This window comes from Macaca fascicularis, chromosome 4 (assembly GCF_037993035.2).
Source record: "Macaca fascicularis isolate 582-1 chromosome 4, T2T-MFA8v1.1".
Taxonomy (NCBI): domain Eukaryota; kingdom Metazoa; phylum Chordata; class Mammalia; order Primates; family Cercopithecidae; genus Macaca; species Macaca fascicularis.
The window spans coordinates 99,525,439-99,546,045 of NC_088378.1; the positions used below are offsets into that span (position 1 = coordinate 99,525,439).

Consider the following 20,607-nt stretch of genomic DNA (forward strand, 5'->3'; position numbering starts at 1 on the left):
AGCTGAAGTCCATTTAGACTCCAAGGTTCATGGTCTCCGATTGTCATTATAATGTGGTAACGACAGGTAGAATATAATCCGTGGACCTAGAAGCAAACATTTAAACATGAAATAATGCATAAAAGTGGTACTTTCATAGATCATCATTATTGTATTGTCCTTATTTATTTGAGTCTGTTGAAGGTGCTATTCTGTTCTTTTTTTTTTTTTTTTTTTTTTTTGAGACAGAGTCTCACTGTGTGGTCCAGGCTGGAGTTCGGTGGCGCAATTTTGGCTCACAGCAACCTCTACCTCCTGGGTTCAAGCAATTCTTCTGCCTCAGCCTCCCAAGTAGCTGGGACTACAGGTGTACACACCACACCCGGCTAATGTTTGTATTTTTAATAGAGACAGGCTGGTCTTAAACTCCTGACCTCAGGTGATCTGCCCGCCTCGGCCTCCCAAAGTGCTGAGATTACAGGCCTGAGCCACTGTGCCCAGCCCGAAAGTGCTATTCTTTAAAGCTGACTCCAAACTAAATCTGATTAGAATTTTGTGTTTTTCATTAACTTCACTTTGCAAACTGAACTGCCTCATTACTTCTGCAGGTTGACAAACTTTAGTCTTCAGAACACACACAAAAAAGGATTAAATAGCACTCTGAGCTTTGGACTTTAAACGCCTTTGCCTTAGGAGATTAAAAGACTCATTTTATAACTAGCTTCCTTATCTATTCTTCTAAATATAATTTTATTATAAATACATACGTGTGAGATAATTACTTTATCTTTCTCCCTAATTTGTGTGTGTACATATTTGTAAGTTTCTTACTGCTTTTCTTTCTCTGATTCTTTTATTTCTGAAGAACATAGTCTAATACAAATGTTGGCTATTTTCTAAAGTCATATTTTTCAAGAAGATGCTTTGATGACCTCAAAGTTTGCCAAACCGTTGTTCACCACCCCAGTGTAAAGGGGCCACAATGTTTTCAGCAATCACACAAATGTTAAGTATAGGACAAATATATATATATATACATATATGTATATTTTTAGTAGAGATGGGGTTTTGCCAGGTTGGCCAGGCTGGTCTCCAACTCCTGACCTCAAGTGATCAACCCACCTCAGCCTCCCAAAATGCTGGGATTACAGGCCTGAGCCACCATGCCCAGCCAAGTATGGAAAGATATATTATCAGGATAGAGAAATTATCAAATACACCATGGAACATCTTTTTGGCAGAATGCTTTGCAACTATTTAAGCCAGTGAAGTAGATCCATTAGTACTGAAAAAGTTGTGGATATAAGGATATATTTTTGGTAAAGAAGGTTAAAAAGAAAAGGATAATTTTGTACAAGAAAGAATCTTGTATGGTAAATTTTTATCCTAATGTCAAATGACTGGTTAATAAAGAGAAGTATAAGACAAAGCAGAAAATTCAAGCATGTCATCAGTGGTCTGAATAAGGTTGTGATAAGGTTTGTGAAAGCGAACTTTATGAGAGGAATTTTGTTTATGATTAAGTTGGCTATAATTAGAAGGCAATTGTTTATGAGTCTTTCTAAAATTGAGCTTTAATATTAAAAATACACTAATACAAAACTAAACAAATTTGGTCCCCTATGTTAGAAGAACAGGATTTTTAAAAAGTATTCATTTGCTCTTAATAAAATTACCAGAGGTTTTGATTCTGAAATCTGTTTCTTTAACAGCCATCCTCTAAACTGCTAACAGTTTGTATTTCTGCCACATTTCTTCCTGAGATCTATTTAGTTTCCCAAGTTTTAGGTTGGAGATGCTGTCTTTGTTTTTGTTTTTGTTTTTTCTTTTCTTTTCTTTTCTTTTTTTTTTGAGACAGAGTCTTGCTCTGTCACCCAGGCTGGAGCGCAGTGACACAATCTCGGCTCACTGCAACCTCCGCCTCCCAGGTTCAAGCGATTCCCCTGCCTCAGCCTCTGGAGTATCTGGGATTGCAGGCATCCTCCACCATGCCCAGCAAATTTTTTATATTGTAGAGACAAGGTTTCACCATGTTGGCTAGGGTGGTCTTGAACTCCTGTCCTCAGGTGATCCACCCACCTTGGCCTCCCAAGGTGCTGGAATTACAGGCGTGAGCCACCGTGCCTGGCCTGATGCTATCTTTTTCATTAAGACTAATAATTTTATTTCTCAAGGTAAAATTTTTCCTTTTTGTAACTTCTCAGATTTGTATTTTAGAAGTTCAACCAACTTTTTTTTTTTTTTTTTTTTCAGATGGAGTCTCACTCTGTCACCCAGGCTGGAGTGCAATGGCGGGATCTTGGCTCACTGCAACCTCTGCCTCCCAGATTCAAGCAGTCTTCCTGTCTCAGCCTCCTGAGTAGCTGGGACTACAGGTGCGTGCCACCACACACGGCTAATTTTTGTATTTTTAGTAGAGACGGGGTTTTGCCATGTTGGCCAGGCTGGTCTCAAACTCCTGGCCTCGAGTGATCGGCCCACCTTGGCCTCCCAAAGTGCTGGAATTACAGGTGTAAGCCACCACGCCTGGCCTTTTTTTTTTTTTTTTTTTTTTTTTTTTTTTTAGACAAGTTCTCACTCTGCCACCCAGGCTGGAGTGACAGCTCACTGCAGCCTTGACCTTGCATGCTCAAGCAATTCTTCCACCTCAGCCTCCCGAGTAGCTAGGACTACAGGTGTGTGCCACTATATCCAGCTAATTTTTGTAAAGACAGGGTCTCCTATACTCTCCAGGCTGGTTTCGAACTCCTGGGCTCAGTGATCCACCTGCCTTGGCCTCTCAAAGTGCTGGGATTACAGGTATGGGCCACATGTTCAGCCTAGAAGTTCAATGTTAACTTAAGGAAAAAAAGTTCAACTTTTGCTGTACCTTGTTGCATGTGATTTGCAGGTCATACATCATTGCCCTTTGTTCTTTCTTCCTTTGAAGAGGTGTATCTTTTTTCTTGGCTGAGGTGATAACTCTCTCCTTCAATCTTTTCATCAATTTCTATAACTTTTTTTTCTTCCAACTCTACTATTACAGTTGATGCTCAAATTTTTAAAAAATTATTGTTTTTTAACAGCTTATGGCCATGCTAATCTTCTCTGTATCATTCCAACTTTAGTATATGTGCTGCCAAAGCAAGCACTGAAATATTTATCTTAAAGGCTTAGAAACACAGTGTATTCCTTCAGTATACCCAATTCTGTACACTTGGCTTTTACTGATGTGCCTAAATTGTTCCGTGTAATCAGGACACTTCCTGTGTTGTTAGTGAGAGCCATGTATTCCCCCACTCAAGGTATTAGTTTTCTTGTTTACATTGCTGTATAATGTAGTGCATATTCTTAACCCTAGATACATTCTTCCTGTGCCTGATTAAATTCAAGTACCCTTTTCATCAGGATTGACTTCCAGATTATCTAAATGGGCTTCCCATAAGGAGAAGCAATCACGCTACAAGAGATTTTTCTTGTAGCGTGTTCTGGTAACTGGCCTGAAAAAAACAAAGATTTTACGTTTTATCAAGATAATTTCCTATCTTGTCTTTATTAGGTTTTGGATTACATAGAAAAACTGAGCTTTAAAAGGGTTAGGTTTTTACATCCATATAACTTTCTGTATTGCTTTTGAAGTCTTTTGTCACTGTGGTTAAATTAATGGCTATTATTTTACGGTAACCTGTGATTTTGTTTTGATCAAGGGTTTTGAACTTTTTAACATCTTTGGCAGGTCCTCCCCGCACCCACATCATCAAAATCTGAAATTAAATCTTTTTGACTCAAAATTAACATTGGGATTTTCCAGTTGGGCCGCTGGAGAGCCTCAAAGTTGTGTCTCTCATCTTTTAGAGATATTAAATAATTAAGCTTATTTGGTAAATTGTATGAGAAGCATTGTAAAATGATAAGTGATACTAGATATTCCCTCAGTTACATTTATGTGTGTGCTATTGATATAAATGTTCTAAAAGTTACATCAATTCATAAAAATATAATATGTTACAGTCATAATTTTGGTGGCTATATTAAATCTTTCCTAAACTTATATTTGTATGGATATATATTAATGTGAGTATTCTAACGGTTGTATAAGATTTATAAAAGTTTGATCCTTCTGATATGACATTGTCAGTCATGATTCTGATTCTTTTTTTTTTCTTGTTGTTGAGATAGAGTCTTACTCTGTTGCCCAGGCTGGAGTGCAGTGGTGTGATCTTGGCTCACTGCAACCTCCGCCTCCTGGGTTCAAGCCATTCTCCTGCCTCAGCCTCCCAAGTTGCTGGGACTACAGGTGCCTGCCACCACACCTGGCTAATTTTTTGTATTTTTAGTAGAGATGGGGTTTCACCATATTAGCTAGGATGGTCTCCATCTCCTGACCTCATGATCTGCCGACCTCGGCCTCACAAACCTGATTCAAATCCTGCATGTAATGGAAATAACTAAATTTCCTTGTCAATTGGGAAATTATTTATTTTTTATTTTTTTGAGACAAGGTCTCACTGTGTTGCCCAGGCTGGAGTGCAGTGGTGTGATCTTGGCTCACCGCAACCTCTGCTTCCTGGGCTCAAGCAAGCAATCCTCCTACCTCAGCCTCCTGAGTAACTGGGACTATAGTTGTGCACTACCACACCCAGCTAATTTTTGTATTTTTTGTAGAGATGGGATTTCACCTTGTTGTCTAGGCTGGTCTCAAACTCCTGGGCTCAAGCAATCTGCCCACCTCAACCTCCCAAAGTGCTGGGATTACAGGTGTGAACCACTGTGCCTGGTCAGGAACTTTCATCAGATTTTTAACCATGACTATTTTAAGTTTCTGTCATCAACAGTTATTGCTTTGAAATCTTCTCTAAAAGCATTTGCAATCAGCTCTAGTCCAAAATGACTTTTCATGGAAAAGACTCTAACAAGTAGTCTTGAACACAGATTTCTGGTAACTTTAAGAACAATGAATGAAATAAAAATCTTCAGAACTCTAATAAGGAAACTTATAGGTTCATACAACTGCTAATCAAGATCAAGCAAAACAATAAAATAGTTACATGAAATTAAGTAATTGGTAATGTTTTTATGACTTATTTAAACCATTGTTGGTTCTTTATTTAAATGTTTTTTTTTCAGATTTAAGAAATTTTTTTCTCATAAGCTATTTATAGTTTACAAGAATTTGGTAAAGTATACTTCTAATAAAGATGGAAACATCTTTGCTTTTTTCCCCTACTTGATTCTTCCAAAAATTGGCAAATATTTATGAGTATTCTCTATTTACGTAAGTTCAATAAAAATTTGCTCTCTCTTCATAAACAGGATGTAATTGGAAACACTGAATTTGTTTTGTTTTTTTTTTCACCAAGCCTTTTTTTTGTATGTTTGTGTTTTTGTTTATTTGTTTCTTTAGAGACAGAGTCTCACTCTGTAATCTAGGCTGGAGTGCAGCAGCATGATCAAAACTCACTGTGCTCTCAAGCTCCTAGGCTTAAGTGAAACTCCTCCCTCAGCCTCCTAAGTGGCTAGGACTACAGGTGTGTACCACCATGCTTGGCTAATTAAAAACAAATTTTTTTTTGGTAGAGGTGGGGTCTCACTATATTGCCCAGGTTGGTCTCAAATTCCTGACCTCAAGTTATCCAGGATCCTCCTGCCTTGGCCTCCCAAGTTTCTGGGATTACAGGTGTGAGCCAGTGCCCCTAGTCATTTACCAAGGCTTTGAATAAAATGTTGTATTTAAGAGTTTGCACAAAATGTCTGGCTTTAGGAGTTTCTAGCCTTACAGTGAGTGAATAAAAATTGTAGCTTCTTGGCAGACCCAAGAACCTTAAGACTGAAATAAAGTCTAAAGTCTGCCTTGGTTTGGCTTCCCATGCTCAAGAAGTTTTTAAGCCTGAGATTCCTAATGATCAGTGTAGAGGGAAAAAGTTATATTTCTTTTTTTTTTTTTTGAGACGGAGTCTTGCTCTGTCGCCCAGGCTGGAGTGCAGTGGCTGGATCTCAGCTCATTGCAAGCTCCGCCTCCCGGGTTCACGCCATTCTCCTGCCTCAGGCTCCCGGGTAGCTGGGACTACAGGCGCCCGCCACCTCGACCGGCTAGTTTTTGTATTTTTTTTTTAGTAGAGACGGGGTTTCACCGTGTTAGCCAGGATGGTCTCGATCTCGTGACCTCGTGATCCGCCCGTCTCGGCCTCCCAAAGTGCTGGGATTACAGGAAAAGTTATATTTCTAAAGAAATTTAATACAGCTGTTATTAGATAGTAGCTCTGTGCATTTTTTTTTCAACTTCTTGTTGTCTACCTGTAGACTAGATCAGACCTTGAATTCTCCTAATTTCCTTCAATAATTGGCAGTATGCTTCTTTGTTCCTAAATCCCTATAAGTCAAAACTAGATGAAATGTAAGAAACAAACCTCATGCCTGATGTATGGGCCGCACAAAAGGTTTACCAAGCCACTTGGTGTCATGACCAGAGACTTTCAGATTACAAACCAGGAGCAGCAGTTGATGTTTTCACGCTGTAGATAGCTTTTCTCAAGACACTGAAGCAAGACTCCATATCATAATTAGACTCTTACCCCTCTTAATGCTACCTTTTACACTTGGTAAGCTAATGATGTAATTGAAATTTCACCATCAGTATATTCTGCTGGTAACTTAAGAGAGCCTAACCTAAGAAATTGTTTAGTAGGCCAGGCGCAGTGGCTCATGCCTGTAATCCCAGCACTTTGGGAGGCCTAGGTGAGCGGATCACCTGAGGTCAGGAATTCGACACCAGCCTGGCCAACATGGTGAAACTCTGTCTCCACTAAAAACACAAAAATTAGCCGGGCATGGCGGCACACACCTGTAGTCCCAGCTACTTGGGAGGCCGAGGCGGGAGAATCACTTGAACTTGGGAGGTGAGGTTGCAGTGCCAAGATCGTGCCACTGCACTCCAGTCTGGGTGACAGAGAGAGACCCTGTCTCAAAACAAAACAACAAAATTGTTTAGTGTCCATTGGTTAAATAAGAAAATGTCTGTGCTATTGGCAATACTATGTGCTATACCTGGATAAATTCCTCTGAAAAAGTTGAGACCCATATATACAAAATAAGAAAGTAGTTCACCTGGTTACAATAGGTCTCGCCTAATTCCCTATGGTCATTTGATTTATTCAATTGGTTATCTTTAAGCCTAGATTAATGGCTCAAAATAATTATATAAATTAGAATAGTCATATTACTATTAATTTTACTTCGTCTTTTCCCTTTTTAAACTTTGTGTATGTTAACTGTAAAATTTTTACGGAAGTACAACTCCTAACAAAATAATGCTGACCCAATACTTTGAGATGAAAACAAAAGACCACAGAACAGAACTTATTAATGGACTTCAGGTAGACTGAGCCTTACAGCTACTCCCTTTAAACCTCCCTTGTTGCTCAAACATGGCTAAAAGAGTTTTGACACTGACTCCTAGTTGCCTATTACTCCCTATAATATGAGAGAAGACCAATAACAAAGACAGGTCCATTCTGTACTGAGGGACATCAAAACCTAACTACAGGGTGATTAATCAGTGATGCTTTTGGAGGAAGATCTTGATGAAATGAGGAAACTGTGGATGTTGTCAGAATCAAAATGAAGTTACTGATGTAAAAAAAAAAAAAAAAAACAAAACCCACTGACAAATAGAGCTGGTGAACGTCATAAAGAAAAGGCTCTCATGCTTATATGCCTGATAATAAAAACTATCACAAAGACTGTAAAAACCACAATCTTTCATAAAACCCATTGCAACCTTACACAAGAAATACTTCTGCAGGGACATCTGCCCAACAACTGCCTTTCCAACCTTGCACTGGCATCACACTTGTTACAGATCTTTATAGCCAAGGATAATGATGTCAAAACAATTCTGTGATCCTCCTCATTTTTTCCCTTGAAAACCCTTGCCTTCCTTTACCTCCCTGAATATGCACATAATTTACTATGGCACACATATTCTCATTGCAATGCTCTAGCCCCAAAATAAATATCTTTTATAGCATCTTTTATAAAAGGTTGACAGTACTGATCAGGAAAGCATCCATGATTAATTAAGAGAAAAAACAAAGGTGTGGTGGCACACATCTGTAGTCCCAACTACTCAGGAGGCTGAGGTAGGAGGATTGCTTGAGGCTAGGAGTTCAAGCCCAGGCTGGGCAACATAGTGAGACCCCCATCTCTAAAAAAAGATTAATAGAAAAATTAATAGAAAAAGAAAAAGCAAGCTATAGGCCATCTTTTTTTTCATCAGAGCCATCACACTGGATACAGGCCAGTGTGTTTATCATTTATATAAATGTTTATCATTTATATAAACATAACTTATATATAGCTAATCTGTATGGCATAACTATGTCAGAAGAAAGGAATTAGAGGGTTGGTGTGGATGACTTTGTCTTTTTTTAAAATTTATTTTTGTTTTTTGAGACAGAGTCTCACTCTGTTGCCTAGGCTGGAGTGCAATGGTGCAATCTCGGCTCACTGCAACTTCCACTTCCCGGGTTCAGGCGATTCTCATGTCTCAGCCTCCCCAGTAGCAAGGATTACAGGCGCACGCCACCATGTACCCAGCTAATTTTTGTATTTTTAGTAGAGGCAGGGTTTCAACATGTTGGCCAGGCTGGTCTCGAACTCCTGACTTCAAGTGATCTGCTGCCACGACCTACCAAAGAGCTGGGATTATAGGCATGAGCCACCGTGCCCAGCTTGTCTTCTTTTTTATGGAATTTTAGTTTGGAAGAAGTTACTTTCTTTCTAGTATTTTTCAGTATTTTCAAATAATGTTAAGCTAACAAATAAAGAACAGTTTAGATGTTTTCTCTGAAACTCCAAAGTTTGACAGTATTATCTTACCTTTCTTTTAAAAAAGTACACCTTTTCTAATGAAAATATGATCATTGGCCAGGTGCAGTGCCTCATGCCTGTAATCCCAGCATTTTGGGAGACTGAGGCAGAAGTTTGGGATCAGCCTGGCCAACATGGTGAAACCTGATCTCTACTAAAAATACAAAAATTAGCCAGGCGTGGTGGCACATGCCTGTAATCCCAGCTACATGAGCCCAGAAGGCAGAGGTTGAAGTGAACCTCCCAGCACCAATGAACTCCGGTCTGGGTGATAGAGGGAAACTCTGTCTCAAAAAAAAAAAAAAGAAAAAAAGAAAGAAAGAAAAGAAAGGAAAAACAAAGAAAAGAAAAGCAAAGGAAAGAAAAGAAAAGCCAATGTGGTCATTGTGAACTTTTCCATATTTTGTGTAAATTTCCTCATTTTTCAGGCCTTGCCCATCATTAAGGTTTTAAAATTCTAGATGTGAAGACCATACATGTTCTATAATCTTGAAAGTAGGAAAAACATTTTATGTATCAGTCAAAATTGAATTCTAGATAACAAGTTGGTTCATCTCTTCTCTCTTTCTTTTTTGTAGTTTAATGTATTTTGATGGCAAACTTGCAGGGATAGCACAGAAGACAGACAACATTAAAAATATGTACTTGCATATGGGACAATTCAGTTAGAAAAGTGAATGGATGGAATCTACTGTATGATAAACTTGCAACAAATACCCTTTAGTTGCCATCAATAAGCATTTACTTGTTTTAAAAATGCTGGCACTGTCCAGAAAATTTTAACAGGGTTATTTATAACCATTATAAAGTTGAAACAGTGAAACTTGTTCACTGAAACATTTTGACTTGCATTAATACTTTACATCCCTGGCATTTATACTAAAAATTCACATGCAAATGAAAATGGAAAAATTGCCAATACCTGTTTCCTGTCCCCTGTTTATCCACTCACAATCATATATTTAAGTACCTTTTGACCCCAAGAAAAAAATATAATGTTCAGAACTACCAATAACAGGAAGAAGAGAATTTTTTTTTAGAGTGAATATTTCCCATCATAGTGGATTCTTAAGCACTTTTTCCCACATATGCAGCATGCTACCTGGATGTCTTTTGGCATAATTTATTACACATGGATAGCACACAGTTTGGTGTCTTCAAAAAGGCCAACCAGATGGGCTTCACTTACCTCCTGCAAAACACCAATAGCTGTGCTCTGGAAGTGCAGATCTGTTTTAAAGTTCTGAGCTATTTCTCACGCTAGATGCTGGAAGGGAATTTGGCAGATCGTAAGTTCAAGGGACTTCTGTTAATGTCTCATTTCAAGGAGTGCCACAGTACCAGGTCTATAATGATGAGGTTTCTTCACCCCTTAAGTAGAGGGTGCCCTCTCTCGTGTGGCTTTTTTAGCCATTTGCTTTCTGGATGCATTACCACTGGTCGATTTGCAGGCAGTTTGCTTTGTATGAGCTATGGTACCTTCTTACTTACCCCACTTCTCCTTTGGCTGGAGCTCTGGGGGCTAGGTGCACTGCTGATGTTGCTGTGGTGACTGCCTCCTCCATTCTCTTTTATTATTATTCAGTTTGTGTATACTATCTTAAAATCACTATGGGATAAGATGGAATCAAATGAATTGCTATTTTTAATTAATTAATTTTAGAGACAGGGTCTTGCTCTGTCACCTAGGCCGGAGTGCAGTGATGCAGTCATAGCTTACTGCAGCCTTGAACTCTTGGACTCAAGCAATACTCCTGCCTCAGCCTCCCAAAGTGCTGGGATTACAGGTGTGAGCCACCATACCTGGACGTGGCTGTTTTTGTAGGTCAAAATGATCAAATGTTGGTACTTTCATATGACTCTATCTAGTAATCAATAGCTGTTTGAATTAAGTAGTGTGTGTGTGTGCGCATGTGCGCGCGCGTGTTTTTGAGACAGAGTCTTGCCATCTCTGCTCACTACAACCTCCGCCTCTGGTCCAAGCGATTCTCTTGCCTCAGCCTCCTGAGTAGCTTGGATTACAGGTGCACGCCACCATGCTCGGCTAATTTTTATATTTTTAGTAGAGACAGGGTTTCACCACATTGGCCAGGCTGGTCTTGAACTCCTGCCCTCAAGTGATCCACTCGCCTCAGCCTCCCAAAGTGTTGGGATTACAGGGATGAGCCACCATGCCTGGGCAAGTTGTATGATATCTTTACTGTGGTGGATGAACAGTGACTATCTGGGGCTGGTAGTGTGGGGGTAAGAAAAATTTACCAAGACAGTTGTTGATAAATAAAGACAGATTTGTTAGAGAAAGTATGAAAATACATTGCAAGAAAGCAACAGGCAAGTTAGCAAGAGAGGAGCTAACTACAAAGAGACAGAGGTGCTGGAAATTTTATAGGATTTTATAGAATGGAGCTTGTGCTGTATGCTGAAGAGGGCTTTGTGCAGTATTAATGTCAAGGTTGCAGTGAGCTAACTTACAATTTTTCTATCAGCTGAGGGTCTGGTGATAACTGGTCACAGGAAGGTTGTGAGTTGTTTGCACAGGACGGTTATGTGTCCTGGACCATGAAGAAAGGCAGACTTGTATTATAGCTCATTTGCTTCTTCTTTTTGCTTTACCCTGGTCCCACCAGCTTGACTCTGTGACCCCACCTGCTCCCAGTTAGGACTCCACATTTATCTAGCAAATAATTGTGAAAAATTTAGATTTGTCTTAATATTATGTCATATGCACATAAAAACTATACTGGAAAGTTTGGTTTACTGAAGGTATTGAACTTACATGGTAACTATTAAATCTATAATAAAGGGATATACTACAACACTGGTTTCAATGTATTAGAAAAGCAGATAGTACATACCATTACCATTCTGTTTTGGTAACTATAGCTTTGTAGTATAGTTTGAAGTTGGGTAATGTGATGCCTCCAGATTTGTTCTTTTTGCTTAGTCTTGCTTTGGCTATGTGGGGTCTTTTTTGGTTTCACATGAATTTTAGGATTTTTTTTTCTAGTTCTGTGGGAATTGCATTGAATCTGTAGATTGCTTTTGGCAGTATGGTCATTTTTCACAATATTGATTCTACCCGTCTATGAGCATGGGATGTGTTTCCATTTGTTTGTGTGGTTGATGATGTCTTTCAGCAGTGTTTTGTAGTTTTCCTTGTAGAGATATTTCACTTATTTGGTTAGATATGTTCCTAAGTATTTTATTTTATTTTTATTTTCTGCAGTTGTTGTAAAAAGGATTGAGTTATTGATTGTTTCTCAACCTTGTCCTTGTTGGTGCATAGCCATGCTACTGATTTGTGCACGTTGATTTTGTATCCTGAAATTTTGCTGAATTCATTTATCAGATCTAGGAGCTTTTTGAATGAGTCTTTAGCATTTTCTGGGTATATGATCATATCATTGGTGAACAGCGACAGTTTGACTTCCTCTTTACCAATTTGGATGCCCTTTATTTCTCTTGTCTGATTGCTCTGGCTAGGACTTCAGTACGATGTCGAGTAAAAGTAGCAAAAGTGAGCATCCTTGCCTTGTTCCAGTTGGCAGGGGAAATGCTTTCAACTTTTCCCCATTCAGTATAATGTTGACTGTGGGATTGTCATAGATGGCTTTTATTACCTTGAGATATGTCCCTTCTGTGCTAATTTTGCTGAGGGTTTTAATCATAAAGTGATGCTGGATTTTGCCAAATGCTTTTTCTTTATCTCTTGAGATGATCATATGATTTCTGTTTTTAACTCTGCATATGTGATGTATTTATTGACTTGCGTATGCTGAATTATCCCTGCATCCCTGGTATGAAACTTACTTGATCATGATATATTATCTTTTTGATATGCTGTTGGATTTGGTTAGCTACTATTTTGTTGAGGATTTTTGCACCTGTGTTCATCAGGGATATTGACATAGACCAATGAAACAGAGTAGAAAACCCAGAAATAAAGCCAGATGCTTACAGCCAACTGATCTCCACCAAAGCAAACAAAAACATAAAGTGAGGAAAGGACATTCTATTCAACAAATGGTAATGGGATAATTAGCAAGCCACATGTAGAAGAATGAAACTTAATCCTTGTTCTCATCTTATACAAAAATCAATTCAAGATGAGTCAAATACTTAAATATAAGACCTGAAACCATAAAAATTCTAGAAGATAAAATTGGTAAAACTGTTTTAGATGTTGGCTTAGACAAAAAGTTCATGACCGAGAACCCAAAAGCAAATGCAACAAAAAGATAAATAGATGGGACCTAATTAAAATAAAAAGCTTCTACATAGCAAAAGAAATAATAAGCAAACAGACAACCCACAGAATTGGAGAAAATATTCACAGACTATGCACCTGACAAAGGACCAATATCCAGAATCTATAAGGAACTCAAACAAATCAAGTAAAAACAAATAACCCCACATAAAAGTGGGCAAAGGACATGAGTAGACAATTCTCAGAAGAAGATACACAGGCTGGGTGCGGTGGCTCACGTCTGTAATCCCAGCACTTTGGGAGGTCGAGATGGATGGATTTCCTGAGGTCAGGAGTTTGAGACCAGCCTGGCCAACATGGTAAAACTCCATCTCTACTAAAAATACAAAAATTAACTGGCGTGGTGATAAGCGCCTGTAATCCCAGCTACTCAGGAGGCTGAGGCAGAAGAATCCCTTGAACCCAGGAGGCGGAGGTTGCATTAAGCTGAGATCATGCCACTGCACTCCAGCCTGGCGGACAGAACAAGACTCCGTCCCCCTCCCCCCCAAAAAAAGAAAAGAAAAGATATACAAATGGCCAATAAATGTAAGAAAAATGCTCAACATCACTAATTATCAGGGAACACAGTGAGATACCACCTTACTCCTTCAAGAATGGCTATAATTAAAAAATCAAAAAAATAATAGATATTGGTTTGGATATTGTGAAGAGGGAACACTTTTACACTGCTGGTGGCAATGTAAACTAGTACAACCACTGTGGAAAACCGTGTGGAGACTCCTTAAAGAACTAAAAGTAGAACTACCATTTGATTTAGCACTCCCACTACTGGGTATCTACCCAGAGGAAAATAAGTCATTATATGAAAAAAACACTTGCACACTAATGTTTATAGTAGCACAATTTGCAACTGAAAAAAATATAGAACCAGTATAAATGCCCATTGACCAACAATTGGATAAAGAATATACACCACTGAATACCACTCAGCCATAAAAAATAATGAAATAATGGCACTTGCAGCAACCTGGATGGAGTTGGAGAACATTATTCTGAGTGAAGTAACTTAGGAATGGAAAACCAAGTATCCTGTGTTCTCACTTGTAAGTGGAAGCTAAGTTATGAGGACACAAAGGCATAGGAATGATATAATGGACTTTGAGGACTTGAGAGGAAGGGAACAAAGTGGGTGAGGGATAAAAGACTACACGTTGGGTAGAGTGTACACTGCTTGGGTGACAGGTGCACCAAAATCTCAGAAATTACCACTGAAGAACTTATCCATGTAACAAAATATCACCTGTTCCCCCAAAATGACTAAGAAAAAAATTGGCCTGGAGCGGTAGCTCTTGCCTGTAATCCCAGCACTTTGGGAGGCTGAGGTGGGCAGATCACCTGAGGTCAGGAGTTCCAGACCAGCCTGGACAACATGATGAAACCCTGTCTCCACTAAAAATACAAAAAAATTAGCCAGGTGTGGTGGCACGTGCCTGTAGTCCCAGCTTATTGGGAGGCTGAGGCAGGAGAATTGCTTGAACCTGGAATGTGGAGGTTGCCCTGAGCCGAGATTGTGCTATTACAGACCAGCCTGGGCTACAAGACCAAGACTCCGTCTCAAACAAACAAACAAACAAACAAGCAAAAAACAAAACAAAACAAAGCAAAAAAAACACCAAAAGGAAGCAATTAAAAATATTTTTTTAAAGGATTGGTTATACTCTGTATATGAAACATAAATCATTTTCTTTTAAATCTCTGCTAAAAAGATGCAGCAAATATATTAGCACTATGTAATAAAATTTGTAACTGAAAAAAGAAAAGCAGAGACTATAATATTAAGAATAGATACCAACAATTATCTGTAGTATGACAAATTGAAGATGTAAGTTTCTATGAGATCATCTCATTTGGAGAGAGGAAAGGGAAGATGTGTCAGGCCTTTAATGGGAGTTCCTTAGGCAGAATTATTTATGATTATCTCCTCTTGGGAAAAGGACAAGCAAAAGTTACAATTTAGTTTGGAATGTTTTGGGAATGTATTATATAGTGAGCTAGACAACATTTTGTACTCATCAGGACTTTATGCTCATGAAAGTAATTTATTTTCTAAATATTGCCGAACATTGTCATCTTAAGCAAGATAAAACAGTTAGGTATTTGGTTCCATAAATGGGTCTTTATTATGTAAAGGCTATTGCTTCTTAGGTAGGAAACTTGGATGAGTGGGACAAGTGCTTATTTTGGATACAGAGAAGCATACTAGCATGCGTTATGTAAAACTTGAATTGTAGCTATAGACCCTACTTTAGCTCTCCAGCTCCCTTTCCAGAAAAGGCTTTATGGACAGCCTATGGACAAGCAATGGTCCTGGAGGAGCCATTAACGCTGTGTCAGTAGCCAGTCATATGTGCCTTGAAGGGGAGAGACTATTTGGAAGAAAATAACTGCTGCCAGTTTCTCAGAGCTAAAACTATCTTATGTAACCTTTCTTCCCAAAAACTTTTTGTATTTTTTGTTCTTCTTCTCAGAAGAACAGCACACTCTGAGGTGAGGCATGAAAGAATAGGGGAATGGGAATTTGGTGCTATTTGCTTTTTATCTACTGTTATCAGTAAATTGGCCTATTTGAAAAAACTTTTAGAGAGCAGAGCACGGTGGCTTACACCTGTAATCCCAGCACGGGGAGGCCAAGGTGGGCGGATCACCTGAAGTCAGGAGTTCAAGACCAGCCTGGCCAACATGGTGAAACACTGTCTCTAAAAATTAGCCAGGCATGGTGACAGGTGCCTGTAATCCCAGCTACTTGGGTGGCTGAGGCAGGAGAATAGCTTGAACCTGGGACGTGGAGGTTGCTGTGAGCAAGATCACACCGTTGCACTCCAGCCTGGATGACAAGAAAAAAAAAAAAAAGAAAAGAAAAAGAAAATAATTTAATTATCTGATCTGTTTTTGTTAAATCACGTGGATAAATTAGGCTGCCTTTGGTGTCTTTAATAGTTTTAGACGATAGATTGTAATATGGAATACAGAAGTTCCCCCCTTATTAGAGATATCACTTTCCATGGTTTCAGTTACCTGTGCTCAACTGTGGTCCAAAAATATAAAATGGAAAATTCAGAAATAAACAATTCCTAAGTTTTAAAACACAGGACACTCTGAATAGCACGATGAAATCTCATGACTTTTCATTTGGGAGATGAATCATCTCTTTGTCTAGTATTTCACACTGCATATGGTACCTGCTCATTAGTCATATAGTAGTCTTCTCAGTTATTAGATTGACTGTTGTGGTATTGCAATGCATGTGTTCAAGTAACCCTTTCATTTAATGATGGTCTCAAAGTGCAGGAGTAATGATGTTGGTAATTCAGATATGCCAAAGAGAAACCATGAAGTACTTCCTTTGAGTGAAAAAGTGAAAGTTCTCAAAAAGGAAAGAAAAAATTGTGTGTCAAGGTTGTTAAGATCTATGGTAAGAACAAGTATATCTGTGAAACTGTGAACAAGGAAAAATAATTTCATGCTAGTTTTGCTGTTGTATCTCAAACTGCAAAAGTTATGGGTACAGACGGTGATAAGTGCTTAGTTAAAAGGAAAAGGCCTTACATTTGTGGGTAGTAGATAGGAACAGTAACACGGTCCAATTGATGGTGTTAACCAAAACTAAAACTTTTAAGGTAGAAATCATTTGATAAAGGTTTATTGGAAGCCAAATATGAGGATTGACCTGGGAAAACACACAACAAAGTTGGGAGCATTCTGGAGTCTCACAAGTTGGAGGGCTTTTGTAGGAAAGTTTAGGAGAAGGAAGGGGGATTCCTCTTACCATAGTTGTGCTTTTTTTATTGGAGGATACAATAAAGAGGTTGCAATTTTGGATACAGTTGCAACATATGGGCTAAAATATTAATATCTACGTGCAAGACAGTCAGTAAAACTTTATGATTCAGAAATAAATCAGTGTCCTTTCAGTGTCAGTAGGTTATGCATTAATCAGCACATCAACAATTTGAGAAACTTATGATCAGATTCTTTACTCAGGAACAGGGGTTGCCATGAATTATAAAACCTTCCTTAGGCCGTTAATCTGAGAGCCTGTTTACTTATTTATTTATTTTTGAGACAGAGTCTTGCTCTATTGCCCAGGCAGGAGTGCAATGTCATGATCTCGGCTCACTGCAACCTCTGCTTCCCAGGTTCAAGTGATTCTCCTGCCTCAGTCTCTCAAGTATCTGGGATTACAGGTATCTGCCACCTAATTACAGGCATCTGCCAGGTTAATTTTTGTATTTTTATTAGAGATGGGGTTTCACCATGTTTGCCCGGCTGGTCTCGAACTCCTGACCTCAAGTGATCCCCCCGCCTCTGCCTCCCAAAGTGCTGAGCTTAGAGGCATGAGCCCCTGTGCCCGTTCACCTATTTACTTTTAAAGAAAACTGTCAAATATGACCTGTAGGTTATCAATGGCAATCAGGTTTAGTACTATCCATGTTTCAGGCATCTTGGAATGGGGGTCTTGGAATGTACCTTCCACAGATAAGGGGAGACTATGGAAATTTTATAACAATTAAATAGTTTTCTGTTAAGTTCATAGAATAACTTTGTCTAACCCTGTGTAGGTAAATATACTTACTTTCTCCACACAGTCTAAGGCAGGTTGTGTACTTTGATTGTTTTTCTAAATTAAGAATCAAATAGTTGTGACTTCTTCATGTTTGTGTCAATGTCACAGAGAGATTTTTGGTGTATTGGACACTGAGGCTGACCAATAAGGTCAATTTGTACCTTGTTCTGATATATAGTCATTATGGCTTAGGGATGACCCCAGCTCTAAGGGACATGCCTGAATTGTCTAACTCAGGCTAACCCCACTCCCCTTGGTATAGTGATTGTTTCAAATAAACCAATCTAATCCTAAAATACACCTTGATAAAAGTGAGTTATCTTTCATGTTGAAGAATAGTATCCAAAGCCCATTAATATCATCTTGACAGTTAGCTGGCTTTATCAGTTTCCTAGTCATTATATTAGCCTGTTTCAGAGGGTTAACTTTGTACTGTGGTACAGTCCTCTTTATGACTACACTATGTAGAGTCTGTGTGTGGATTAAGGTTGTAGAAAACTGAAATGGAAATACAAAAAGTTTTGGGGAAGAAAGGTTACGTAAGATAGTTTTAGCTCTGAGAAACTGGTAGCAGTTCTTTTCTTTTGAGAGGGGTAACTAAAGTGGAAGGGAAATTTACTTTTCACTGCACATCTTTCTCTACTTTAAAATTTTTGTACCTTATGTATGCATATTACCTAATAAAGATACTTTTATATATTAATTTTTAATTTTTTTTAATTTTAGAGATAGGATCTCACTATGTTGCCCAGGCTGGACTCCAGGGCTCGAGAGATCCTCCTGTCTCAGTCTTCCAAGTAACTGAGACTACAGGCTCGCATCACCACAACTGGCAAGAATAATTTTTAATTGGTGCTATAATAGTCTTAAAAAGCTCTCTGGACACTTCCGTAGTTCTCACTTTTTCTAAAGTGAGGCACTGCATATGCGACAACGATGTTACTGAGCCATTGCCCTTGGGTTTTTATTTCAGTTGTCAGTTCACAGTAATGATTACTATTACTTTTTTTTTTTTTTTTTTGAGAGGGAGTCTCGCTCTGTTGCCCAGGCTGGAGTGCAGTGGCCTGATCTCAGTTCACTGCAACCTCCACCTCCCAGGTTCAAGTGATTCTCCTGCCTCAATCTCCTGAGTAGCTGGGATTACAAGCACCCTCTGCCACGCCTGGCTCATTTTTCTATTATTAGTAGAGATGGGGTTTCACGATGTTGGCCAGGCTGGTCTTGCACTCCTGACCTCAGGTGATCCGCCTGCCTGGGCCTCCCAAAGTGCTGGGATTACAGGTGTTAAATTAGTCATGCTTCTATTTTGAAAAACTCATCTCTCCCTCTCTCTCTTCTCTCTCTCTTTTCAGAGAGAGTCTCACTCTGTCACCAGGCTGGAGTGCAGTGGTGTGATCTTGGCTCACTGCAGCTTCCGCCTCCTTAGTTCAAGCGATTCTCCTGCCTCATACTCCCAAGTAGCTGGGATTACAGTCGTATGCCACCATGTCTGGCTAATTTTTGTAATTTTTGTAGAGACAGTTTTCACCATGTTGGGTTTCACCATGTTGGCCAGGCTGGTCTTGAATTCCTGACCTCAAGAGATCCTCCTGCCTCAGCCTCCCATAGTGGTAGGATTACAGGCCTGAGCTACTGCGCCTGGCCATTTTCTAACTTTTTATTGGCTACTTTTATTTCTTCATTAGTGAATTGCTGCCTGATATAATTTGCTCATTTGCAGTTTTCTTATTGATTTGTATAAACTTTCTGTAAAGTAATAACTCATTTTTTGGTCGTTTTTGCTGCTAATGTTTTTATCCAGCTTGTTATTTTCTTTTGTATTTCAGTTTTTTTAAGGTACATACATGTAACATTATTATATTGTCAATATTACGTTACTTATGTGTTCAGCGTGTTTCACTGGATATTTGACAAATGTTCACTTTTCTTACCTTTTCTCCTTTGGTTTTAATTTCTTAAGATTCTAATATTCCATCTATTTATTTTTATTTGGAACTATAGGGTGAAGTGAGCATTTTTTTTTTCAAAATTTATAAATTGTCAATATTTTAAAAAATACTTTCTTCTTTCTTATGGATTTGTGATTCCTCCTTTATCTAATATTAAACCATAAAACAGGGCATATTTTTATGCTCTATATTTTATTTCATTAATGGTCTTTTATTCCAATGTTACTACTGTACTTTAAAGATTCTTGTCATTTTATAATATATTTGAATTATTGATAGGGCTTTTTCCTGCCCATTGCTTTCTATTCTCACCTAATCATACTATATGAATTTTAGTATCATATTATTTTCAAGTTCTAAAATAAAAATCTCCTTGAAATATCAACTGGAGTTATTAAGCCTATAAGGAAAACAGAGAGCATGAGGTTTCCAGTTAAGAAAAAATTATTTTTAAGAAACTGGAGGGTGTTTTTTTTGAGTCTTCCAAAAAAAAATCACCAGGCTTTAAATATATTTTTCCTTTTTACTCCCCAAATGGCACCAGCTGTGTAATTTACTGCCAGCCAGAATGTTGTTTTCAACTTCCACTGGGTGTTTTTTCTTGTACTCAATTTGCAAGCTCTTTTTCTCTATTGCATTTGCCACAACATGACATATATACTGAAGTATATTTTATCACATATTGCATATATATGGAATTGTTATATATGCATTACATAAACACTGAAATACATTTTATTTCTATTTATTTTTATATTCTTTGGATAATTTTAATGTAAATAATCTTTTAGCATTTGGAGTATTTTTATTTTTTATTTTTTATTTTTTTTACTTTCAGTTCTGGGATACATGTGCAGAACGTGCAGGTTTGTTACACAGGTATACGTGTATTATGGTGATTTGCTGCACCTATCACCCGTCACCTAGGTTTTAAGTCCCACATGCATTAGCTGTTTGTACCGATGCTCTCCCTCCCCTTACCCTACCCCACTACCACC

General features: G+C 38.4%; 1 protein-coding gene and 1 pseudogene across 1 annotated transcript in view; one reads left to right on the forward strand and one right to left on the reverse strand.

Moving 5' to 3' along the window:
- The window catches only part of FILIP1 (filamin A interacting protein 1), a 311,264-nt gene that overhangs the window by 5,081 nt on the left and 285,576 nt on the right, over positions 1-20,607 (forward strand). Inside the window, exon 2 of the mRNA XM_074037614.1 lies at positions 2,233-2,354. The gene's annotated coding sequence lies outside the window, so the exon portion shown is untranslated. The remainder of the gene's footprint in view (positions 1-2,232; positions 2,355-20,607) is intronic.
- On the reverse strand, positions 3,022-3,110 carry LOC123573192 (U6 spliceosomal RNA; annotated as a pseudogene).